The sequence below is a fragment of the Monodelphis domestica genome, chromosome 2 (assembly GCF_027887165.1).
Source record: "Monodelphis domestica isolate mMonDom1 chromosome 2, mMonDom1.pri, whole genome shotgun sequence".
NCBI lineage: Eukaryota > Metazoa > Chordata > Mammalia > Didelphimorphia > Didelphidae > Monodelphis > Monodelphis domestica.
The window spans coordinates 147,803,524-147,831,517 of NC_077228.1; the positions used below are offsets into that span (position 1 = coordinate 147,803,524).

Below are 27,994 nucleotides of genomic sequence, written 5' to 3' on the forward strand. Positions count from 1 at the left end.
GAATCAAATAGTACTTACTCGATTATAAAACAATCTTCAAAATATCAATCTACTTTTTTGCTTTGTCATCTGTATCAGTTGTGATTTCTTGTGTGGGTACTCAGATATCTGAATTTTAAAAATCGCCTATTAATATAAAAAAGTACATCTTACTATTTTCTCAAATTTAAATCAGAATGAACAATATCTATATCACTTTGCTTTGAAATTTTACTTTTATTGACTTTGTATCAGGGGCATACTGATAAATGTTTAAAAATCTCTCAAAAAAAAAAGCACACACTCTAAAATTTAATCTGCATTATTACCTTTTCTCTCTATTATTTTCTTAAGTCTAGACAAACCAATGAAACAATAAATCAAATCATGAACTTCACACTGATAATTTAGCAACTGTTTCCCAGCTCAGAGTCCAGTTTTTTTGAAACAACCCCCCCAAACCAAAAACTGTTTGATTCTATCAAGTCCCTGCTTTGCATTTCCTTTCTAGTGTTTAATTTGTATCTTTATAAAGAATGTAAGCTCCTAGAAGGCAGCAAATGCTGTTTTCCCAAGTGCCTAGTGTTCATATTAAATATATTAAATAAGTACCTTATTTAATTTATTATACATGCATAGAAGAAATTACTTATGTAAATGTTCAACCGCAACAAAAACATGGTCACCTATTGCTGAGAATACTGAATAGAGATTTATTTGAGGGCTTACTTCTGAGTAATTGAATGCCAACTATAATTTGGAATGCAAAACCTATAAGCATTTGAGTGAACTTTGTTCAGCTGCCTATAATATTTTGGCTTTCTTCTTAACCAAAATGCTAGAAGAAATCACACAGTGCCTTTCTAACATAATGTACTCCTACAACCTGAAAATTACTTTTAAAAACAAGCTGTATATAAACTTCTCATTTCCACTAAATTGACGGCATATTTCATTTAAGAAACACTTCCTACCAGTACAGAGTGTTAATGAACTCTGCCATAAGTATTTTGCAGTCTGCTTACAACTTGACACCACCTGACCTGGCCAGCCATATGGCATACTCAGCTATGTCCTGGAGAATCTAGCCAAACCAGATTATTCAATGTCCTCTGAACATGTTAGGTTTTTGCCCTCTGTGTTTTTGTTTAGGTCATTTCCTTTTTGCTTAAAATAATTTCCTTCTCTCTCCTCAAATACCACCTCTTTCATGAAGATTTTCCTGATCTTAACTACTGTTAGTAAGATTTCCTTTTTAGGCACAGCATTTGTTTTGTTATTCTTTTATCTGTTGAATTGCATCTTCTGTTTAGTATTGGTAGGAAAGTCAGGTATATTTTGGAACTGTTAGAACTGCTAATTTGCTAAGGAACATGTCAATGAGATAAAGCATAACAATGCATCCAACTATTTTTATTATCATTTGCTATGAGGAAAATAGATTTGTACTGGATAGAGAGGATTTCTAGAAGGTTGATTTATAGAATTATATTTTTAACTTATGTAGGATCATCTATATAGAAACAGTACTTTTTATGAAAATGTAAACCACCCAGCCAGGTTGCCAGTGGTCATCCGTAGGCAGTGTGGTTCAGAACAATCACTAAGTGATCAATACACAAAATCTAAAAGATAAAAGGCAACCTGAAAGGTTGGTACAACCCACACCACTCAGCTAAGACCTTAATTTAAGGAATTAACAAGAATTTCCTTTTTGTTTTGTTTTGTTTTGTTTCTCCAGTACATAGCACAAGTGCCTAGCAGCTGGTAAACCTTGGATAAATGCAGGGGTAGTGGAATCCTTAAGTGGATTGAGAAAGAAGCCTAGAGACTAGAGGTCCTCTATTCCAATTTCGACTCACACACTTCCTAGCTGGTTGCATATTTTGAAAAAGGAGATGAATTTAAGAGTTCTCAACTCCCCCATTACTTCATCCTAGAGGAAAGGGCAAGCTGCTCTTCAAATGCATGAAAATTCAACAGAACTATCAGTCCTTTTTCAAATGCCCTGGAGAGAACGCTTTTGTTTACAGATAAAATAAAGAGTAAGTAGCCACCCCTCTGAGGTCTCCACTCCACCTTGACAAAAGAAAAAAGGATTCTGCCCAATGAGATCCATTGAGACCTGGAGTAAATTGCTTTAGTTTGGAAGCCAGCTGACCTTCAAGGTTTAAGAAAGGTTTCATCTAGAAATATTACTAATAAATAATACAATTCAACATTAATTTTCCTCAAGGGAAAAGTGAGATGGAGAGCTTTGGGATGAGGATAGAGAGAAAAGGGAACTGACAGAATGAAGGTCAGGTACAATCTCTGGGTCAGTTTCTTTATTAGTAAAATGAGGAAAGCTAGAAGAGATTTTTTAAGGGCTAGCTATAAAAATATACTTCTGTGATTCCCAAAATTATATATATATCACCTGATTAGAAAGAGAAAATGGAGGATGAATTTCTAACTCAGCTCACAAAGCTTGCAGTGAGGTATTATAATATTAAAGGCACATCTTCATACTAATAACAAAGGATTTCAACTATCCCAGATACTGGTTGAACTTTCTTCAAGAAAAATAGTTGAAGCCGCCTATTATAGTCTATTCCTACCCCTTTTTAAAAATCAAAGAGTTTTTTTTTTCACTAGGCAGTATTATCAATTGGATTACATTTCTATGATAGATGAGTTAGTTAGGGGATACATTGAATAAAGTGCTGGACTCAGAGTTCAAGTTAGAGTTAAAAATTAAGTTAAAAGTCTACTTCAGCCTCTACATGCTAGTAGATAGAGTGCCAGGCCTGAAGTCAGGAAGAATTATCTTCTTGAATTCAAATCTAGCCTTAGCCATATGACTCTATATGGTCACTTAACCCTATTTGCCTCAGTTTCCTCATCTGTAAAATGAGCTGGAGAAGAAAATGGCAAACCACTCTAGTATCTTTGCCAAGAAAACCCCAAATGGGTTCCAAAAATGACTGAAACACCTGAAAATGGCATGGGCATTGTACCCTCAGAAACTCAGGCAAACTTCCTTTGCTCTCATGCCCTTGTGACTGCCAACTCAAAACACCTGATCTTGAGGATTACCCTTCTTGGATTGTTCCATTGATTTGAGATGGACAAAGAGAGGCACCTCATCCATATGTCCTCCACATCATGAGGTCCACCCCACCCCCATGCCTTTGGCCAAACCTCCTCCCCCCAACCCCTTCCTCCAGAGTCAGGTCCTCACTGTTTACAACAGTATAAAATCCCCAGAATTGATGGCACCTGGGGGACAGCTTTCTGTCCATGCTGTCCTCCCAAGGAGCAGCTTTCCACCCATTCTGCTCCATCTAGGAGGTAGTCTCTCACCTATGCTGCCCTCTTGGCCAGATTCAACATTACCTTCTAAGTTAATAAATTTCTCTTTTTATTTTAAGCTAAGTTTCGGAATTTTGCACGCTTGCAAAAGGTATCATTCCCAAACCCCAGGGGTTCAGCTCTGCACTCCACAACAAAAAGCCCAAACAACAGCAGCCCATTATTAATTTTGTGATCTTGGACAAGTCACTTAAGTTGTTTCAGCCTCAGCACCAATTCTTAGGGTTGTTGAGATGATCAAAAGGTAAAAGAACTATAAAGTGCTTTGCAAACCTTAAAAGTGCTCTTTCAATAATAGATAACTACTATTATTGTTATTGTAAAATTGTAAAATATTATTTTTTTTAAAAAGGATTCAGACTGCTGGATCTAGGCAGTTTCAGTGTTCCCTCCTTTTAATTTGGCTGTCATCAATTATCACTTAATTTCATCAAAGTCTGGATTTTGACTTTTACTGACCTAGAGAGTTTGTAAGGCTTTGAAAAACCATTCCAGTGGGAAAACCCCTCAGGCTGCTTCTGCCACTCCACTTTATTTGAATTAAGAATCACAGACTTCTTCCATTTATAGTTCCAGTGGCTGGTTTAAATTGCATATTCACTGTCTGTGAAAAGGAACTTCCAAATTTCCTCCTTTGCCTTGTTTTAGAAAAAAAACTCTCCTTCATGTAGCCTAGGTTTTAAATTTTCTGAATCTTTACCCTACTTTTTCCATTCAAGTCTAACACATGATACAGAAATTTCTTTTATCTGGGGTAACTCACTCCATTCCAGAGAAACTTAAATTCCAACAAAATTTTAACTAGAAATTTTGCACCAATGCAAAAGGCAGGAAAGCACTTTCAGTTGGAGGGGGAGAGGGAGTGAAGAGGAGGAGAGGGTATCACTTGGCAGCTTCCAGTCCTGCAGGCCCTGAATGAATGAATGTACCCTAGAGACAAGGGTCCATGATAGGCTTTAGGGATTCAATGACAAAATAAAGAAACAAACGCAATCAGTTCCTCTACTCAAAGAGCTTATATTGTACTGAGGGGACTTTAAAAGTAAACAGATAAAGTAGACACAGGATAATGTGTAGAAGAGTTCACTAGCAATTAGAGAGCTCCGGCTAAAACTCTTCTAAGATGAAGCATAGGAGCTGAACCTAGAAGGAATCTTAAAAGACAGATGTGCAGACAGAGTGCCTCCCCAGCCCTGGGAAGCCTCTGCAAAGGTACAAAGGAGTACAAAAATATTTATAGCCATTCTTTCCAGGGTGACAAAAAAATGGAAACTGAAGGGAAGTCCACTATCTGAGGAATGGCTGAACAAGCTGTGATATATTATTGAATGGAATACTATTGTGCCATAAGAAATGATGAACAAGATAAAAAAAGAAAGAAAGAAAGAAAAGAAAACCAACAAAAAACAATACTGGAAAGACAAATGAAGTGAGGCAAAGTGAAGGAAATAGAACTAGGAGAACATTGTATACAGTAACAGCAATAAAGTATGATGATCAACTGTAAATGACTTAACTATTATGAGCAATGCAAGGATCCAGGACAACTCCAAGGGATTCATGTAGAAAGAGGCCATCTACCACTCTAGAAGGAACTGTAGGACTGAATCCAAATTGAAGCGTGCCATTCTTTACTTTATTTCCTCCATGAATTTTTCTCTAGTGTAAGCAATACATTTCTTCTTTCACAACATGGTGAACGTGGAAATATGTGTTTTAGGATAACGTATGTATGACCTATATCATATACCTCCTGATTGGGGGAGTGGGGAGGAGTGGGAGGAAAAGAGAGAAGATGGATCACAAAATGTCAGAAAATGAAGACTGAAAAATCCTATCAATATGTTATCTGTAAAAAAATAAAAATCACCAAAAAGGAAAAAAAGGCACAAAAGTAAAAGACAAAATGCTAAGGCCTGGGAACAGAGAGTAAGTCAGTTTGGCCAAACAAAACACACAAGGTGGAAAGGTGAGTAATATGAAACAATTCTGGGAAGGTAGGCTGGGAACAGAGTGTAAATGCCAGATGGTATTTTATCTTGGAGGAGGTAATACGGAATCATTAAAGTTTCTTGGGCTGAGCAATAAAAAACTAAGATTAATGTGACAACTGTGGCTTATGCAATGGAGGGAGACTCCACAGAGGTAACAGGATGGTAACAAATTGCAGTGGTCCCCAAACCTTTAAGTTATCACCATGGAACCTAGAGGTCCCCAGACTTGTAGCTAGGAGGGATTTGGTGATCCCCAATTTATTTAGTTTGGAGGTAGAAACCCCAGGTTTTGACCTTGTCATGTGAGTTCCTCCCAGTGGGAAAGTCCTACTTCACAGATCTCAGACTAACAATAGACTTTAAGATGTTAAGTACCTCTTTTGTCCAAATGGTTTCTCCCCTTAGGCTAAAATCCTTTACCAAGGTGGCCCAGTCCAGGGCTGGGTCTATTCCTTTTGTGTCTTTTATGAAGCATCAGCCCCACTAGCTCATTTGGTAGGGTGAAGCATCAGCCCCACTAGCTCATTTGGTAGGGTGAAGCATCAGCCCCACTAGCTCATTTGGTAGGGTATGAGATTCTTAATCTCAGGGTTGTGGGTTCTAGTCCCATGTTGTATGGAAAAGCATGCTTGGCTTTCTTCAGGGGTCAGTATCCAGAGCAGTCAGAGTTCAATCTTTGGGACTCTGTACAGTTGTGTGTTGTGTAGCTCTGTGCTGAGGCCTACTATTGCATTGAACCTGAACCCCTTTCTCTTGATTAAAGGGTGATTTTGACTTTTTAAAAGTTCCTGTGGTTTTTCCCAATCAACAAAGTGTAAGCATATACATTTGAACCTAGGTTTTACCTAACCACAGAGATAGGCAGTTTCACCTATACCAGGAAAGAGGCAGGATGATTCAACCAAGAATTGTGCTGGAAATTAAGGAGGACAATTTTTTTCCCTCATGCTAGGGGGTGAAACAAAGGTAATTCAAAGAATCAGAGAATTGGAACATACTTTAGAAGTAAGATAGTTCAATACCCCTTCATTTTACAGATAAAGAATCTGAAGGCCACAGAGAGATCAAGGGATTTGTCTACTGTAGTGTGTAAAGATAGCCACTGATGCAGTTAGTCTGAGTGAATGCATGCTTTAACCTTGCCTGACCTTTGGGTATCTGGGTAGCCAGCCTACAGGAAAAGGAGCCCACCTGTGCTAAATCCTAAGTACTGCAGGAGAGAACAGTGTTCATGGTACTTCATAATGTGAATCTCATTTCCCTGTGATGCTATTTTAGGAAAAGAGCTGAGGTCACACTAATCCGATCTCCTCAATGAAAAATGTGTACCAATCAGGACAGTCTTACCCTTATATGAAAATTGTTTTGTTCCTTCTAGAAAAGAAGCACATAGTTTGAATTTGAAGCTGGCTCCACATTCCCACTGCTTGATATCTGGTGTGCCAATAAAGTCTTTTGGTCACTGGACCAAGATTTCTTTTAATAGTACCACAGAGGAAGAGCTGAGAATAGAACCCAGATTTCCAGATCCAAAGTCTATGAACTTTCCATTAGCCCATGGCTTAGTAGGCTTTGGTTACAGGAAATAGAGTGGTGAGCACCTTGATTCCACATAAATACCTTCATGAATTTATTATTCTAGCACAATGCCTTTCAGATCTTCCAAACTGAAGATTTCATCAAGAGCTATGAAAAAAATCTGCCCCTTGTCACCTAAGGAAATATAACATACCAACCTCTATTCAGAGATGTCATACTTCCTTTTTTATATTACTCTAAGCCAGCTAGTACTGCACAAATATGTACACAATAAAAGCCATTTTAAAAGAATCTCATAGACTAGCTGGCAATATATTGTAAGTGCTAGCTCTGTTAATCCAATGTGCAACATCAGGATCAGACATGCCCTGCTAAAATCCACATCTTTCCCCAATCCAACACCAGACTCCTCTAGCCCAAGGCTTATTCTAAAAGTTTTAGTTCAATTGTTTCTAAAGCATCAATAAAGAACAACATGCCACTTTGGTATGTATTAGCTATTCCAAAAGAAAAATTGGAATCATGGAAAAATACCAAGAAATTCACATGAATGGAGCCTTTAATGAATTTAAGCTTCTAATGGTCTCAAGGTAGGATGGGATCAAATCAATTACTACTAACAACATGAAATATTTTTGATGGCTGTACTATCTTCTACCCTTCAACCTTTTTGTGTATTTATTTTGTATATATTTATATGTGCATATCTCTGACTATATAATATAGAAGTAGAATCTCTTTGATGGCTAATAGAGTTCAAAATATGTAAGCCTGAAATCAGTAGTTAGTTGGAATATCTTTGACTCTGTGTTTTGAAGTCCTTGACAGGTGTCAAGGAATCTCCTCTCAGAGGAAATGCACAATCTAAAGTTCCTTTCTTATATGCTATGTACTGACTTTGCATTTCTCATATATCAAAAGCCAATAAATCAAGATTTATTAAGCACTTAATTATGTGTTGGTTACTGTGCTAGACATATAAAAAGGGCAAAAGACTCTGCCCTCAAGGAACTCAGAAACCAGTGATGGAGACAACAGACAAACACATATAAACAGGTACACTATTTTTGGGATAAATGGGAAATAATTAACAGAAGGAAGGCACCAGAATTAGAAGGAGTTGGAAATGCTTCCTGTAAAACATGATATTTTAGTTGGGACTAAAAGGAAGTCAAGGAAATTAAAAGGTATAGCTAAGGAGGATGAGCATTCTCACCAGGAATGACAGCCAGAGAAAAGACCTGCCACTGAGATATGGGGTGTCTTATTTAGTGGAACAGAAAAGAAGCAAGTGTCAATGAATAAAAGAGTATATGGTAGAGAGTATGATGTACGAAGACTGGGAATGTATGAGGATGTTAGGTTATGAAGGGCTTTGAATGCCAAATAAAGCATTAAAATATATATATGCAACTAGGTGGCACAGTAAATAATTTGTAGGGCCTGTTATCAGGAAGACTCATATTCCTGAATAATTCAAATCTGTCCTTAGGCATTTGCTATCTGTGGGGTCCTCAACAAGTCACTTTACTCTGTTTGTCTCTGTTTCCTCCAGTTCAAATGAGTTGGAGAAGGAAATGGCAAACCACTCCAGTATCTTTGCCAAGAAAACCCTAAATGGAGTAGTGCATGAATGAAATGACCCAACAGTTATATAAATATAAATAAATAAATATATACACATATATATGTATGTACATACACACACACTCTTATGGGATCAGGACAGTAATGCTGGATAGCAGCTAAGCTAAGTGAGACCTCCAGGAGCTAGGGTGGCAGGAGATGCATAATGTTATCATCAGGGGACATCAGTAGTAGTGCTTGGGGCATCAGCTGTTCCTACACACATGTATTTTCCTTAGGCACATATTTTTCCTATGCTTTGTCTGTGCTTTGTCATTATGTTTGTTTGCTCTTTCCATTGATATCTTAAATAGTTATGGGAAAGTGGGCAGCAGATTTGTTGGGAAATGTTTTAAAGCTGCACTTCTTCCAATGCTAATTCCTTTGCTTTGGATTATGTCCTCACATTATTTTGACCTTGATATAGCCTTGTTTGGGGATCCAATATACAAGTGTTTGTGTGTGTGTGTGTGGGGGGGGGTTCTTTGCACGTGCTATGGCAGCAAGACAATTTAGCAACTTAAAGATTTCTATTTAATCTTTACTCAGTAAGGAAGGATGACACTTTAGGTCACTTTGTAGTGGCTGAAGACAGTTTGGCTTGAAAAGTATAAGACCTCTGTACAATCTGTTAATGGAGCCAGGGCTCTTCAGATGACCTATAAAAGTTCGATATTCACAATGTCTTCTACAGCCTTGACAATGAATCAAGGGCCAATCGCTGCATATGCCAGGCTGAGAAAAATGAATATTAATCACAGACAGATGGCCCCACTGGTACAGCAGGTTACTAGACACTATTTCTGAGCAACACAGTATGTTTTTAAGTTATGGAACTTTTTTTTTCTTTCCCATTTTGACAAGCAGGGAGTTGATGAAATAACTATATATATATATATTTTAAATCAATAGAAATTTTGATGTGTGCAAATGCAGTATTTTTTTCTAAAAAGGTTGGATGACCTTAAACAAAGATCAATGTATTGTATTCAATACCACAGACATACATCTACTTTCCAGATCCTTCTACTATGGGTTTCCCTTTCCCTTATGTACATGCCTCTATATATCTATATAGACATGGTAGCAACCACCTAAATTGACTGCCTAGGAAAAATGCTGGACCAAAAGTACATAGATAGTGCCTCCAGTTACCCAGGTGTAAGTTGGGTTTTAAATGTTGCCTCAAAGGATATAGAGTGGTGCCACAGATCAGGGGGGTTTCCAGTGTTCTTAGAGAAATTTTCAACAAAGGATTCAGGGAAAACAAAACAAGGATAAGAGTTTTATAGAATGAGAATGTGTGGAATAGCTACAAGAGGGTAGATCTAGATAGTACATTCTTCAAATACATTCTACAACACCACTTGTAAGTGATGTTGTAAAAGGTACTTCTCAGAACCAGTTTAACTAGATGACCATGAAGATTTCTTCCAGCTTTGGGATTCTATAATTTTTCCTCAGCACCATAGATCACTCAAAATATCATAGTAAAGTGTCTTTATGCAGTATATTAGCATTGTTCCACTTCTACTCAGCAGGCATACCATTATCTGAGTCCTCTCAACCCTTAGGAAAATGACCTCCTTAGAGAAAGTTTATATAAGGACCAGGATAAAAATCTTATTTCACTAAAAAATCAAGAAAAAACAATATGCAATTCTGATGCTATCTTGTTAAAAATAACAACAACAATAAAAACCTTATTGTTTCCTTGCTGGTCATATTTTCCTTTTCTCAAGTAGATAATTCTCACTGACATCAAAGAAACTTGTAAGCTGATTTTACTTGAAATGAAAGCTAACTGGTCCCATGAGTTTTGATTATTTGTAAAACTCTCAAGCATTTATAAGTTTTATTGCTTACTCTGGTCCTCAAACATTATCATCAGGACTCTAAAGAAGCTTACCATGTAGCTAGGTCTGGTTGTAATTAGCAAATAGAGTAATCAATAAACAAACAAAAAAAAAACCTAAGAGTTATGTTAGATTAAGCTTATAAAAATATATATTCCTGAATAATCATCATCAGCATCCAAAATTATTTACTCTTTTGTGTTGACCACTGGCACTGTGTTGTCCATGTGACAGTAGGCAATTTACTTAATCTTTATGCACTTCAGTTTCCTTATTTGAAAAACAAAATCCTATAGTCTTATGTCAGAAAATCTAGAGTAGATGTCTGGATTTTCTTTTCACTAGCTCTGTAACACTAGAAAAGTCATTTCATGTTTGAATTCTAGTTTTCACATGTAAAAAAATTCATATTTCACTGAGTTGCTCTGAAGAACAAGTGAAATTACATAGGCATAAAAATTGTGAAAATTGCAAAATGTAATGCAAATGGCAAGATTTCATTATTGTAGCCTTTCTTTCAAGGCAAAACTTATATTTACTCTCCTCTTGTCTTCCAAAAAATTCTTTTTTAACTTCACCTTTAGATGACTTTTAAAACTATTATTGAATGTAGATATTTTATTAATCTACTCTCTCTTTTTTCTAAAAATTATCTTAGACAAAAAAATAGTTTTACAAACAGTAAAATTTTCAAGAAAAGGGTTTTTGATTCTTATAGTAGTTAAAAATGTTTTACAAGGAAAGGAGAGCTCTGTTCAATTATCATAGTATTTGTAGACCAGAAACCCCTTTCATGAGAAAAGATTCCTCATTGTTGAAACACAAAGAATTTGAAGTCTCCAGAAACAAAAAGATAGGCATGATTCAATGTTCCTCTGTAGAATAAAAATTGATTCTTCTTGGTGGAATATCAGAGACATGTACATATTTCTCCATCTGTAGAGTGAAAGGTAACATTACCTGATGTCTGAAACCTAATTATAAATGGAATGATCCCAAGCACTTATTGAATGTTGAGTTGAAATGAATGGGCTCATCAAAAAACATCTGAAGTTGATGACATTTTCAACAGCCTTTGAATAAGAAAAGCCTGAGAATGATCACTTAATTGTGAGGCCAAATTTTTCTCTGGTGTTCAGTTTTATAATTCTTTGTCTTATCAGAAAAATGTTTTTCTATGTAAATAAGGGGAGACCATTAGAAGGAAGAGAACAAACAAACTCAGTAACATGAAACTTAACCTTGACACATGTCTGGAGGTAACATCTATGTACCCAGTTGGTCCAGTTCCTGCCAAGGAATACTATTCAGGGGATGCTATCATGTCTTTATGCATATGTAGAAGGGGTGTGTTCAGAAAACAGGGGGATCCCATAGGAGAAAGATTTAGAAAAGAAAGGGTAAGAATACATTGGGTCTGACTATATCTCAGGCTTCTGAGAGTAAGCAGTTCTAGCCAGTGTGGTGTGCTGGAGAGATAGCTGGCACAGGTAAATAATAGTTAAAATTTCAGGATAAAGGGGGCAGTTGAGTGGTTGGCCTGGAGAGGGGAGGTCCTGGGTTCAAATGTGACCTCAGATACTTCCTAGCTTTGTGACCCTGGGCAAGTCACTTGACCCCCATTGCCTAGTCCTTACTGCTCTTCTGTCTTGGAACCAATACACAGTATTGATTCTAAGATGGAAGGTAAGGGTTTAAAAAAAATTCAGGGTGAACATTTGCATATCATATATTGACAAATGCTTTAAATATCTGCTTGATTATTTTGTTCATGTGGGGAAGTCAGGGAATAAGCATTTATTCCCTAACACAAAGCAACTATAGCTATAGCTATATACATGATGTTATCTGCCTTCTTGGGGAGGGAGGAGGACTGGAACGAAGGGAAAGAATATGGATTGCAAAATGTCATAAAACTATTATTAAAAATAATATCCATTTGAGCAGTAATATAGCTTAGGGGATTGAGTTCCAGGCCTGGAGACAGGAAGTCCTGGGTTCAAATTTTACTGGGACCCTTTCTTGCTATTTAACCTCAGGCAAGTCCTATAACCTCAGTTGTTAAACATTTAATACTATCCCACTGGCCCCTGTCTTCATTAATAAGGTTGAGGAGTGGGGTGGGGGGGGGGTTGTTTGTTTATTTGTTTGTTTTTTCAAGCTTTAGGCTGTCTTGAATTATAGGGAAAAATCAGAGCCACAAAAGGACTCTTCTTCTCATTTCTCTACTTCTTTTGCCCTACCTAGCTTGCTTTTAAAATATAAACCAAGGGGGCAGCTGGGTAGCTCAGTGGATTGAAAGCTAGGCCCAGAGATGGGAGGTCCAGGGTTCAAATTTGCCCCTAGACACTTCCTAACTGTGTAACCCTGGGCAAGTCTCTTGATCCCCATTGCCTAGCCCTTATGGCTCTTCTGCCTCAGAACCAAAACACAAGATTCATTCCAAAACAGAAGATAAGGTTTGTTTGTTTTTTTTTAATGCAAATCACTCCTGGAGGGTTGAATGGTATTATGTTCCAATGCAAAGAACTCTAGACCTTGCTTCTCCTTTTTCAAGTAGCCCAGTGCTCTAAAATCATTTCTCTTCAGGTTCTCAACTCTACAGCAGTGAATAGATTGCTGGGTCTGGAGACAGGAGGATCTGAGTCCAAATCTGGCCTCAGCCATGCTCTAGCTGTGTTATCCTGGGCAAGTCATGAACTCTGTTTGCCTCAATTTCCTTATTTGTAAAATGAGCTGAAAAAGAAATGGCAAACCACTCCAGTATCTGCCAAGAAAATCCCAAGAGTCAGACATAACTGAATAACAACTACTACAACTACTTGGAAAAGGGCAGGCCTAGGAAGAGTGGGGAGGAAAGGAGTATAGAACAGGACGTGGGAGGGCATCAAAGATACTTTTTGCTTATTTTACCATTTTGTCCCTAGGCCCGTGATGATATTAGTCTGCATAATACAAGCTTAGATCACCTCTTTGGGGCACATATCTAGTTTTTGGTGTTTGGTACATTTGAATACACATAAAGTACAGTAGGGAGTTGATCTACACTATTAAAAACAATTTATGTGTGTGTAGGCCTATTGTGTTATATATTACATACATGGTATATGTTATAATAGTATTATTACAATATGATATTGCTGCATTAATTTTATTAGTGAAACATGGGCCATGACACTGGAAGTCCAATTGCATATAAAATCAGAATTGTTGAACAAATAAAGGACTGATTATTACTATAAACAATGCTTCTTATAGTTGCAAAAATCAACTATATGGTAAGTCCAAAAATATTACATTTAAAAGCCAATTCAAGTGATCCATACAACTTATTTTGGGAAATGAGGTAAAAGTGATGGCTTATTAATGAAATAAAATAGATATACTTTAGAGGAGTATAATTGAGGAAAATTTTATTTCCTTCCTACAGAAATGTTCTTAATGTATCTCTCTTTGCAGGTATACAAGTATATAAATAGACATGCATATTTTTTTTCTTTTCTACTTCTAAACAGATTTTTAAAATTATGAACATATTGAGGGCAGCTGGGTGACTCAGTGGATTGAGAGTGGCGTCTAAAGATGGGAGGTCCTGGGTTAAGATCTGTTCTCTAATATTTCCTAAGTGGGTGACCCTGGGCAAGTCACTTTAACCCCCATTGGCTTAGCCCTTACCCCTGTTCTACCTTGAAACAAATACACAATACTGATTTCTTTTTTAAACCCTTACCTTCCGTCTTGGAGCCAATTGGCTCCAAGGCAAAAGAGTGGTAAGGGCTAGGCAATGGGGGGGTCAAGTGACTTGCCCAGGGTCACACAGCTAGGAAGTGGCTGAGGTCGGATTTGAACCTAGAACCTCCTGTCTCTAGGCCTGGTTCTCAATCCACTGAGCTACCCAGCTGGCCCCCGCCCCCCAATACTGATTTTAAGACAGAAAAGGGTTTAAAAATATATAATGATCATATCAAGAGAGGAAAAGTGATATGTGGTCATTTTACCTCATATAGCCTAAAAAATGATGGATTCTCAATTCGTGTTTTGTCTGGCCTTTCAGCCCAAGACAAAAATTGTTCTCCATATTGCATTACTTGTTATGTACTAACAATACTAAAAATTACTTTTGAGATTAGCAAATATGCATACATAATTATGTTATATGTGTGTATATATGTATGTTCCTTGATATATATATACATATATATACATGTACCCATACATATTGCATAAAGCTTAATATATGTGTAAGTTACTAAAGTTTATGTGTGCGCATGTAAAAAAACCCAGTGGAATTGAGAGTCAGTTACAGGAAGGGGTGGGGGCAGGGGAGGGAAAGAATATGACTTTTGTAACCAAGGAATAATGTTCTAAATTGACCAATTAAATAAAACTAATAAGTAAATAAATAAATAAAGTTTATGTATGTGTATATATATTTATATTTTTTCTCCTGATGCCTTAAGAAATTGTATTCTCATTTAGTTCACTCGACCTTTGTATATACAGTCAGGAAGCTCATAAACTTCTTTGTGGGTCTGTAACTCTTATTGAACTTATAAACCCTCCAAGAGCTTATTCATGCCTTTAGTTACCATTATTTAGTAGAAAGAGGGAAGAGCTTCAAAAGCATGTCTGTGTTCTGTGGACACAGTTCATATCTTACCTTCTGAATATCAACAGTAGGAGAGAAGAACAGCGCCCTAGCTTGGCATTTTCATTCAAAGAATTAAGTCAGTATTGCTACATCATAGCCTTTTCTCCTGCTATGTGGTACCTCCTGTGCTTATCCTTTGAGAATAATTTGATTATAACATATACAATATGCTTTGCAAACTTCCAACTGCTATAGAAATACTAGCTTTTATCCTTATCCTTATGATATTATCACACTTGTTTTTTGTAATGACTTAAACTTACAGTAATATAGCAATAATCTTAAAGTTTTTTAGATATTTGGTTCCATTTTTCTACTTTTATGAGATTGATAATATATTTTATAGTAATATAATATTCATTTCATGTGTATTCTCTCATTTTGTCCTATACCAACCCTGTGACATAAGTGCCTTTATCCCTATTTTACAGATGAGGAGATTGAGGATGAGAGAGTTAAATCACTTAATCTGGGTGATAGAAGTCATGATTGGGTGACTAAGTCTCTTTAACAGGATCTGAATCCTATTTTTCCTCATTCCAAATCCAGGATCCTATTTGGTCATAAGAATGACGTCTTCTATACCCTTCAATAGCTACCAGGTGATTCTGACAATAATTCTGCAGGCAGATATTTGTTATCTTATTCTCTTCTCTCCCTCCATCCCCCAAAACCCTGACCCCTTCTGCATTCCCATAGATACTTTAATTAACTCAAATCTTCTCTCGGAGATAAAGCCTTGACTAAGTAGCCTCATTAACTCCAATCATGCCTCTGTTTTAGACCCTTTTAGCACTTGCAGGTATAGATTTCTTTTGTGCTTGTGTGTGTTGCTTACATTGTTATTATACACCATGCATGTTACTTATTATTTGATGTATATTCTATGTGTTGTTTTTCTGAATGCAGGTGTGTGTGTGTGTGTGTGTGTGTGTGTGTGTGTGTGTGTGTGTGTGTGTGAAGTTTTTGACATTTATTTTTTATATGTGACTTTGGGCAATCACAGAGCCTCTCAGTGTCTTTGGCAATTCTCTTAAGATGATAAAACACTGTGCAGTTGCTGATCTGTATTGGACAGAAGGAATTTCTACACAGAAAGTATCTCTATTGATTATATTATAGTTGGAACAAAAAAAATGAGTAAGAAAATAAACTTAATATAATAAATGGAGGCAGTCAGATGCATCATTAAGAACGGGGCATGGAGTTGGGATGACCTGAGTTCCAATTCTGATTCAGATATTTAATTACTTTGTGATTTCTGGAAAGGCTCTTAAGCCCTCTCAGCTTCTGTTTCCTTACCTTTAAAATGGGGAAAATATGAACAAATACTTCACAGGGTTGTTGTGAGGATCAAATGAGGTAACATATAAAAGACCAGAGAAATACTAGCTAACACTATGTTGTTACATGTATTTAAGAGAAAAGATTTAAAATTCTAGGTGGTTCTTCCCATTTATATGACACCAAAGCAACATTTGAAATCACCATTGAACCAAATATCCACACAGCAATGGTTTTTGTTTGTGTATGAGCACTTGCTTTTAAGGATAAAAAAAGGCAGGCTGTCTTTATCTTTATTTACAAAAGCCAAGTAAGCATTAAAACATTCTGGGGTTAGGTATCACAAAGGATCTCAGATCCTTGACCCAATTTAGCATGCAGTAGTTTCAGTCTCAATATTTACTTTTGCTGCTACAGCTAAGAAATTCAAAGATTCAAAATAGAACATTAAGGTATATAATTTGAAAAAAATACTTAAAAATTTTAAAGACAGGGGGCAGCTGGGTAGCACAGTGGATTGAGAACCAGTCCTAGAGACGGGAGGTCCTAGGTTCAAATCTGGCTTCAGCCACTTCCCAGCTGTGTGACCCTGGGCAAGTCACTTGACCCCCATTGCCTAGCCCTTACCACTCTTCTGCCTTGGAGCCAATACACAGTATTGACTCCAAGACGGAAGGTAAGGGTTTAATTAAAAAAAAATTTTTAAAGACAGTTTTCAATATCTACCAAAAAATGTCATAAAAAAGTACCTTGAGAATAAATCCTTCCTTCACCTGAAAGGCTTTTTGTTTGTTTTTCTATAGCCATAGCTGACCAAATATGCTCATAGTATATAAAAATACATAATAATATACATGATCACATGTAAACATGTGTATATAAAACCAATATATGTGCCTCTATATACATACGCAGTATATATTAACATGTATCTATCTGGTTACCTTAAGCACATATATCAAAAAGTGTCTTCCCAACTGTTGTTGTACAGACTATGCCTCCAACAAAATAAAACTCTGCCTTCTATCTATGTAAAATAAATGAAGCAAGAAATCACAAGAGGAGGCAGATTCATCAGACTTAATATACTATTCCTTACTATAGAGTAGAATGTGGTATAAGGTAACTCTAGGAAAAATAAAGGGAGTTAGAAGTAACGCAACGGTGAGGCACTATCAAGTATAATAAAAGTTTAGGTTTTAGAGTGCTTGAGAGTTTCCAAGTATTTCATTTTCACTTTATATTTATAATGATCCTGAGAGGCAGGTAATACAAATTTTCTTATTCTCATTATACACATAAAGAAACTGAGGCTCAATATTAAGTGGATTTTTTTTTTTGGTGCTGTTAATGGAAAAAGCTTTGGACACAGAATCAGTAATGTATGTTCCCTGAGGGCAGAGCAAGTACTTTTCAGCATCTCCCAAAACTTCACAAAAAGCAGCAGATTAACAAATATTTATTGAATGTGGCCGAGTCAGAGGAAGAGAAATTCAAGTCTTGGTTTTGCCACTTGTTAAAAACACCATGTGACCTTGGAAAAAAGGCTCAGATTCCACACTGGCAAAATGGGTATACCAACATTTGTACTACTTACCCCACAAGAGTTATTGTAGAAATCAAGTGAGAAAATGCATTCAAAACCAATTTTTATATCCTCAAATATGATATAAGATGAGTTATTATTTGACCTAGCTCATTTTGCTAGTAAATGTTAGAGCCCTGGCATACCAGTTCAGATCTCTTAACTCCAATTCTATTATTTAATGCATTAAGTACACCACTACTTTTTTCAAAGAAGTAACCTGACCTGTTTTATAATCATTTATGACTCATTCAAGAAGCATCCATACTTAACAGATTTCTACATTTATATTAAGGCATTTCTGCAATGGATGAGGAAAAACAAAGGAAACAACTTAATTTCTATTAGCAGATAGCATGAACACTAATATTAACCTTCTGTGATCTTTTCTCCTTTGATCTTGATGGAGATGGATGGTGAGGATCAGAGAAAATAATTGAAAGATCAATGATATGACTCAGACACAGGCACTGAGAACACACCACCTGGAAACAAACAAACAAACAATAATGAATATCATTCTCTTCATTCTGTTCATGTAAGCGAGGCAATGATTTCAAAGTTCATTGTGATTATAACTGGCAGATTGTTTAAGTTCAAGGAAGGGTGGGAGGACATAAGTCCATGTACTGATTCATTTATCCATTTTATTCATTTGACAAATATTTATGGAGGAGGACAAGAATACTTCTGGCTTGGGCAACCTGGCAAGATTTTATGGAGGAGATGGCATTCCAGCTGGACCAAAATTTTAACAGATGAACCTAGAGATCAAAGACAATGCAGGTATAAGGAATAATATATTGAGCAAAGCCATGATTCAGAAATGAATGAAATGTTTGGATCAGAGCAAATACTCCTATTTGGACAAGGTGTAAAGAAGGTGAAGGGAAATAATAGGAGACAAAACTGGACATGGACGAATGTATTAACCCAATCTCCTTTATTTGCATCTGTTATGCACCCAACATGAGATTAAGAAGACAAATATTTTAAAATGAATTTGTCAGAAACATAAGATTTATATTTGTTATCTAAAGAGTTCTCAGAGGATCATTGAAAGAACTTTATGTTAAAGCAATGAAAATCTTACTTTGTATAAGCTTTAAAAAATTAGATATTGAAAAGAAGATATTTTTGCAGATTATAGTTACTTTTGACTAAAGATTAATAGATTTCTATATAAATTGCATGTTTCAAGATTAACACTGGCATTACAACTTCTTATATCTATCAATCCATCTATTATCTATCAATCAATCAATCACTTTTCAGATTCAACAGCTTGTTTAAATAGATCACATTGAAGTTGTAATGTCATAGTATCTTTTTTTCACCTTTATTCTTTTTTCTAATTTGGTTTTGATTTTCACATTTGTTCTATTTGATGTCTGACTCAACAGTTTGTGAACTCCTTGCAGATAAAAACTGTCTTTTCCCTTTTTAAAATTTGGATCCCCAGAGCTTAAAACAATGTCTTATACATAATAGATTCTTAATAAATGCTAATTGAATAAGTGAATAATTAACTGATAGAGAGAAATGGAGTAGGAATCATGGAATGCATTTCTGTACACACTCATTTAGACACTATTTAAGAAGAAACTATGATAATATTCTTGGTGTATTAAATTTAGCTCCCACTGGTAGGTAGACTCAAATCTATCTATTTATCTAGATTTCTATCAATCATCTCTTTCCCTTAATCTGTAGTTATGAAGAAAAAAATCCTTTCTCTCCACAAAGTCCATTCTTTCAAGTCTAGAGAATCTATTTGCTTCCAATCCAATACTCTCCTTTGACACTTTTCTTTTGAATTCATTTACTTCCTATTCATCTTGGATTATGAATATGATCATTTTAGTGATCTCACTACCCTTTAGATTTTCTGTTCCTACATTGTCTCCCCCACAAACTTCTGACAAACATGCCTTACCAAATCTGAATCCAATGCTCCTGTGCTAACCAGACATGTTCAGGATAAAATAGCATAGTACTCTACAGTCTCCTCAGGTTTCATAGGGGATTAGAGACACTACATCTTCAGCTTTCCCTTCCTCCCTTGCTTGTTTCCTTTTCCTTTCTCCCCTCCCTCCCTCCTTTCTTCCTATGTTCCTTCCTTCTTTCCTTTCTATTTTTCTTCCTTGTTTTCTTCCTTCCTTCCCATCTTCTTACCTTCTACACCTGCAAATAAACATTCCTTTGTAATATAATCTAATGCAACTGGAGAATATTTTAATAGCAGCTGGCAGTGGAAAGAACACACTGGAATGGGAGCTCAAGCTAAAAGCATTAAAAATGCTCAAACCCTGAGTAATTTGATGCTAAAACCCCTGAAACCCCAAGGGAAAAAAATTCACCTTTGATTCTCCCCTCAGCCACTAGCTCAGTCTAGGATTTCATCAATCATTTGTTGAGTTAAATAATTTTAAAATATATTAACAATGCACAGAGAGTTTTATTGTAGTTAACTACACACCATCTGAAGTTTCCTTTTTTTGTTATTTTAATGAGAATAATATTACCTGTTTACTATTTTGGACTGTTTTCGTTTCAAAAACCATATTAATTTTATAAAATTCCTTTTAAAAGTTTAAGAAATGGCAATATAATAAATATAGCATAACATTAATTATCTGAATCTATTGGGAAAACACATCAAAGAGATAGATGAAAATCTGGCTATTTCAGAGAGCCCCTTCTGCACATATAAATATAGTATAATCTAGCAGTGCATCAGGTGGCACAGTAGGAATTTTCCAGCCACTCTGAAATGTAAATGCATGTTGTACTCATAGACTGGTTGTGTATAAAGACTCAAAAGATGTTAAAATTAGGAGGGATCCAAAACTTTAAAAATAGTTCAAACTTATAATATTTCAAATGAGGAAATTAAAATTCAGAGTATTTTAAGGGTTTTAGGAGGTCATATGGTAAAGAGGGCAACCAAAGATATATTCAGGAAGAGGCTGGATACTTAAGAAAATAGTGTAAATGTGAAATTATCTCACATTAAAATTCTTGGGGCAGTGGCTTATGGGTCTTTCTGCAAGAAGAGATTTTGAATTCTGAAAATGAATAGAAGCTAATTTCCTTGCTTCTTTAGTCAAATGATATTTGTGAGATTTAAAGGAAGTGGTTTCTATAAAACATCGAGAAAAAAAAATCCCAAGAGCCAGAGAAAACAGGATAACTTCATGGGCAGTTATAGACTCCCATCATCATCTGCCATTCACAAGGCATGACATATGTTTCTTCAATTTGACAAACTTAGAAGTGAAGAACAAGAATAGGACAAGAGATAACTGATTCTTGGCTGACTCTTGGAAAAACACTGTTTCCTCCATAAATCATGGAGGCTGACATTAAAATGGTAGAAACACACCTTGTATATGTTAATAAAAGTTTCTTCTGAAATGATTTTTTTCTTGATCAGTTTTAATGATGGGTTTTGTTCAAGACTACAACTAGACAAAATATGTTCTTTTGCTCATTTCTAAAAGGGCTGTGCATAGAAATTGAGCATGACAGCTGAGACAGCATAATGGCCTTTTAGTAAATGCAGGCATTGTAGACAAATAAGACTATGTATGGAATACTAATACAAATATCTATCCTCAGAGATCAGTATTCCTGGAAGAATTTCAACATGACTTAGAAACCTATTGGTTTTGACTAGTAATTGAAAAAATAAAGAAAACAAACTCTCTTTTTATCCCTTTATTTATAGGTTTGAATATCCAGGGAAAAAATTAAATTGCTTTTCCATAATAATATTTATGCAAGGAACAAGGTTTCTATCACATGCACATGCAGAAAGATTCTGTCTTGATGTAATCTTTTCCAATACCAGAACTACTACTAATCCAATACTCTTTCTCCTTTCTTTACTCTTCTTTCAAACATCTTAGTAATTAAAGATATTGCTTCCAGACAAAAGTAACTATGTGACATGACAGATAAAATGATGGATTTACAATTGAAATCTGACTAGATAACGTATCATCCAAATGACTCTGGTCAAGTCACTTAATCTCTGACTCAATATTCTCATCTGAAAAATGAGAATAGTAATATCACCTATTTTCCAGGGTTGTCGTAAAGATCAAATAAGAGATTTCTAAAAAAACACAGCACAATCCTTCTACATAATAGCTGCTCTGTGGCCTCTTCCTCCCTTTCCTTCTCCTTCTCCCTACTCTTCCTTCTCTTCTATCCCTTCCCCTTCATTACCTTCCCTCTCCTCATAATCTGTTGAATTCTTACTCATCTTTTAAAGGCCAAGTGAAATGCTACTTCCTCCAGGTAGTCTTTCTTGATAAAGGTAAGTGTTAATGACCTTCCCTCTTAGCCTACCTAATTTTCACATAGCACCCATCCATTCCAAAGCTACCCTGTCTTCTCTCAAATTAATTGTCCCTTGTCTTATTGCTATTGTTCTCTTACCAAACCCAAGTCCTGCATTACTCCCACCAACTATCTCCTCTAGTACTACTTATAAGCTTCTTAATTCATCTGGAAAAATTTCTTACAACCATGCTGACTCCATTACAGTTCATGTCATTCAATTTCAACTGGATACTCACAAGAACAAGGCAGTCCTTTTATACTTACCTAATTCCCTATCTCAATTCCCTCAGAAGCTACTCCAAATCTTTTCTTCCCTCTCCTCCCCACTTAAACTTCTAGCTCCATCCCCTTAGCCAAGGACTATGCTGCTTTAGGGAGAAAAAAAAAATTAATAGATGTGAACTTCCTCATCTCCCATTCTCCTAATCTAAAAACCCAATAGATATGATTTCCCATTCTCTAATCCTTTAGTCCACAATCTCTAGGACAAAGAAGTGTCTCCACTCTACTCAATCTGCATTTGATCCCATTTCTGCCTTCTTTTCCATCAGACTGCATCAATCATCCTCCCTCTCTCCTTTCTTCATCTCTCCTTATCTATTTGTTCTTTTCAAACCTTCAAACTTTCCTATCCCCTTAAAAAAAACAAACCAAACCAACAACCAAAAATCTTTCAAAACTCTCTACTGTTACCACATTATTTTCTTATATCTCTCCCAACTTTTTCATTCAAATTCCTCAAAAAGATAACCACAGACACACTATTTCTACAACCTCTTCCTCTCACTCCTTTCTCAGCCCTTTGAATTCCAAACTCATCACTCAACTGAAATCTCTTTTATATCTTAATGGCCAAATTTAATGGTCTTTTCTCATTTCTCATTCTTTTCAACTAATTTTCTGCATTTGATACTTTGACTACTCATTTGTTTTAGATACTTTATTCTCTCTGGGTTTTCAAAATAATGCCTTATCCTAGTTCTCTTCCTACCTGTTGCTCTCAGGCTCATTTGCTCGTTCATCATCCACTAATTATAGATATCCTCCTGGGTTCTATACTAGGCTCTCATCTTTTCTCCTCTACTCTTTCAATACCTTCATTAACTGGCAAGGATTTAATGATCATATTTACATAGGCATGTGTATGTGGATATATGTATATACACACATTAAAATATAGTATTGTTATGGGGTGCAGATATGTACCCCTGGGGTTTGGGAAGGATACCTTTTGCAAGAATGCAAGACTCCAAAACTTAGCTTAAAAACAGAAAGAGAAATTTATTAATTTAGAAAGTAATGTTGAGAATGGCCAGGAGAATAGCAAGGTGGAACAACAAGATGGGGAGCAATTCCTTGGGAGGACAGCATGAATGGAAAGGCTGTTCCCTCTGTGAGGATAGCATGGATGGAAAAGTTATCCCCCAGACAACATCAGTTCTGGGGACTTTTTACAATATGTCATGGTGTGGACATTACTCTAGAGTGGTAAACCCTCAGGCATTTGGTGGGGTGGGGTGGTCATCTGACTAGGGTCTGCCTGGAGGCATAAAGATTCCTTAGTTTTAGGAAACAAACAGATATCTGAGATGTAACCTGATAGAATCCATCGAAGGAAGACTATATATATATGAAGATATATATATATATATATACACACATATACACATGCACACATATACACCAGTTCAAACTTCTTTGGTGAGTTTCAATTCTATATCATCTTTTGCCTATTGTATATTTCAAAATGGATGCCCTACAGACATCCACAACTTAATGTCTAATTGGACTTAATGATCTTTCTTCTCAAACCTCCCCAGCTTCCAAAATTCTATCATATTTAAAGTCTCCTGGGTTTGTATGTAACCATAGCATTATATTTCACTCTTCACTCTCCCTTCCACCAAATATCCAATCCTTTGCCAAAACTTACTCTTTCTACCTTGACAATATCTACTGCATTTGATCACTTCTGCCTACTCATAAAGCTTCTACCTTAGTTCAGGTTTTCATTGCCTTTCCCCTTGATTATTTGCAATAGTTTCCTGATTCTTTCTCCTGCCTCAATTTTCTTACCAAATCAGCCCATTCTACTGCTGTCAAAGGACTTTTCCTTAAGTAAAGATTTGACATATAATTCATTTCCTGAATCTAATGGCTTCTTATTACCTCTAGGATATAGCATGTGATATATATATATATATATATATATATATATATATATATATATATATATATATATATATATTTTAAGGCCTCACACAAGTTGGCCTCAAACTATTTTGCTATTCTCATTGAACAATATTCTCTATCTTGCACTTTGCAATCCAGACAAACCTGCTTCCATTCTCTGCTTTATATACAACATTCCATCCTTCACTTTCTTTTTCAGTGGCCTTCTTTTTTGCTTGGTATGCATTTTTGCTAACTCAAAGAATCCTTCTTTCCCTTTCCTATACAGCTCAAACATCATCTTGTGCATGAACTATTTCCTGATCTTCACAACTGCTAGTATTGTCCCTTCTAAGCTAACTTTTATTTAACTATTTTGCATGAATTTATTCATCATATATTATGTGTGTGTACATACACAAAACACACATACACATACATATAATAAATGTGTATATATTCATATGTATATTTGTTTTCCTAATTGGAATGTAAGATCCTTTTAAGCAGATATTATTTCATAATTCTTGGTACAGAGTCTGATAATAAAGATTTATTATGTGATTCATCAGGTATACTTTTATCATAGTTTTCTGGTTATTTTCCCTATCTCCCATGATACTGCAAGTTCTAGAAAGATAAGTATTATATTTCATATAAGTTTTGATCAGGCATCAAGTATCTAGCTCATATTAGGCTGCTAGGTGGTAAAGTAGAATGAAGGGCCCGAGTCATGAAGATTCATCTTCCTGAGTTCAAATCCAGCCTCAGACACTGAGTAGCTGTGTGACACTGGACAAGTCACTTAACCCTGCTTGCCTGGGCTCCTCATCTATAAAATCAACTGGAGAAGGAAAAAGCAAGTAAGCCATGCCAGTGTCTTTGCCAGGATAACTTCAGCTAGGATAAGGAAGCATTATATAAGCCAATAACAACCTAGCACACATTTCTACATACAGTAGGTGCTAAAAATATTGGTTAAATTGATCTGAATTAAATTATGCCCTCTTTAGTGATGTGAAGTAAAGTTATAAAGTAGTGTAGAACAATTATTGCCATATTATACTTGTTAAGTGTTCTTATTTAATCCAAGAATCTAACCCTTAACACACACACAGAGTCTTTTAATTCTCCAATGAAAGACAATTCTGAAATCTCCTAAGCAAACAAGTAGGGGAATTTTCCGCCTCTTCATTAAGTTGGTACTGTTCTTAGATCAGACTGGAGGAAACTCCAAACAAAAATATGATTGTTTCAGAACAGTGGGAGGTGGAGACACTCTTTGTAGAAGTGTTGGAACACCTATAGTACTGGGATATACTCTTTCCCCCTTTACTAAATGCAGGCAACCTGCCTACATGACCTCCTGGAATTCCCTTGTTTTCTTGTAAGCATAAGAAAATATGGCAAGATTCTGTATCTGAGTGTTGGGGAAAACATGTCAAATTTCATTTATAGAGATTCCATGTGGAAATGCTACAACCAAGGGTCCTGTCTTGAATATTACCCTGCTATTGAGAGAAAAAAGGCCAACTTTCATTAGTGATTGAATAGTCTGTGAATATGCCTTTGCTCATAGCCTGGGGATATGAGGCTTTAAGAGAAATTAGAAGGCTCTCTTTGCCTCTGGCACTGGGATCCTTTGGTTGAAAGTCTTGGAAAGGAAAAAAAAATTCTCAATTCCTTCAAATAAAGAACTGAGTGAAATACTTTCACTAAGGATATATAAGGCTAACTTTTTGAACAATTTTTGGAAAAAATTGCACAAGAAGGAACATGTTCTTAGACCTCAAAGGGGCGTTAGAGAGCATCACCTTTCTTTAGAGAATCACCTTTCTAATGCCACTCCAAAGAGGTCATAACTTCAATTAAAAACTTCTAGTGAGGGAGAGGAATTCTGGGATAGCTCCTTTTACTTCTGGACATATCAAATTGCTATTTTTTCCCCCATACATCTATCAACTCTAAATCTGCCTTCACTGCAACTTCCACTCATCTCCTAATTCTGGTTACTGGTTACTAATTCTAATTCAAGCAGAACAGGTTTGAATCTCTCTTGCTCATGATGATGCTTCAAATACTTAAAAGATACCAAATCCTCCCTAAATCTCTTCTCCATTCAAAACATTCCCAGATCTTTCTTCAAATGGTGTAGCCTCAACATTCTAGTCTCCTCCCTCTGTATGTAATCATTTGTCCATTTTCTTTCTAAAATTTAGGACTAAAGAACAAATGCTCCAGATTAGTATGACTAAAGTAGTATGTAGCAAGACTACAAACCTGCTTTGTCTTAGATAGTAAGTCTTCACCATAGTTTTCTTCTAATACCTCATCATGATGTGAAGGTGACCCTATGCTCTCAAATGCCATGCTAGCCAAGCTCAAGCTGGAATGATCCTATTACAATGGAAAGGCTCTGAGTATGGTGCTAGCAACTGACTTTAGTAACTTTCACTTGAAGATGATGTTAGCTAGATTTGGAAAGGCTCAATACCAGAGGTTGGCCATTGGGTAAGCAAGGAATTTTGCCAACTCTCCTCATGAGGAGTTTTCAGTTTTCATGGAAAGAAACACTCACCATCTGTGAAAGAATCACAGAACATTGTAATGAACTATTTTTAATAAAACCTTGGGCAATGTGAATAAGCGGAAAGAATGCTGACTGGAATCATAAATCATAGAACTTGAATTCAAATTTCACCTCTGATGCTTTACTACTTCTGGGATCTTGGGTAAATTGCTTCCCCCCAGGGAAATTTCCTCCTCCATATAATGAGGGAATTGGACTTAATGGCTTTTGAGGTCCTTCTAAGTCTAGTTATAAAATCCTAAAATCCTCATTTAGGATAGTCTTCCCTATCCTCAGACTCTTAAACTGGTTTTAGACCCCAAACCATTTTAATAGTGAAGAACGAATACTCATAAACAAAAACCAAAGACCTGAAAAATTCTTTTCTTTCTTCCCCACCTCCCCCAACTTTAACTTTCTATCTTAGTAACAAGTCTTAAGACAGAAAGGCAATGGCTAGGCAAATGGGAATAAGTGAATTCCCCAGGTCTCACAGCTAGGAACTATCTGAGCCCAGACTTGAACCCAGGTGCTCCTGACTCCATGACTGGAGCTCTATCCCTTGTGTTGCCCAGCTTCTTCTAAAATTCTCCTTTCATTCTACTTCCTCCCATAATTAAGGATGATAATTCCTGATTCAAGCTCCTATTTCCTAACTTCTAATTCTTACAATTTTAAATATTGGGGTCTTTATCTAAGCAACAAAGCAACTGAAGATCATAAGTTCCCTTTTTAGAGGCAGCACTACCTTCCAATGCAGCAGTGGAAGAAAAGAAATCTGCAGGAGGGGAAAAGAAAACAAAAAAAAACCACAATCCATTGCCTAATATTTCATGTTTGGCTCTGTGGGTGGGCCTTGAATTCTTAACTTTTCAGCATGCCACACTTATTGCACTCACTCCAGGTTTTTTCTTGACATCTGAAGAGGCAGTGTATCTAGGGAGTATATATTTTTGTATTTCTCCATATGCTGCTTTTTGTCTTTCTCATCAACAGACTTTGCCAACAAAACTTGTGAGTTCCACCCGAGGCCAT

At 36.1% G+C, this 27,994-nt stretch overlaps 1 protein-coding gene across 4 annotated transcripts in view; it reads right to left on the reverse strand.

The window, feature by feature from the left end:
• CHRM3 (cholinergic receptor muscarinic 3) overlaps nucleotides 1–27,994 on the reverse strand; it is a 576,253-nt gene that overhangs the window by 80,572 nt on the left and 467,687 nt on the right. For all 4 annotated transcript variants that reach the window (XM_007481566.3, XM_056816083.1, XM_007481567.3 and 1 more), the window contains one exon: nucleotides 18,243–18,353. The gene's annotated coding sequence lies outside the window, so the exon portion shown is untranslated. The remainder of the gene's footprint in view (nucleotides 1–18,242; nucleotides 18,354–27,994) is intronic.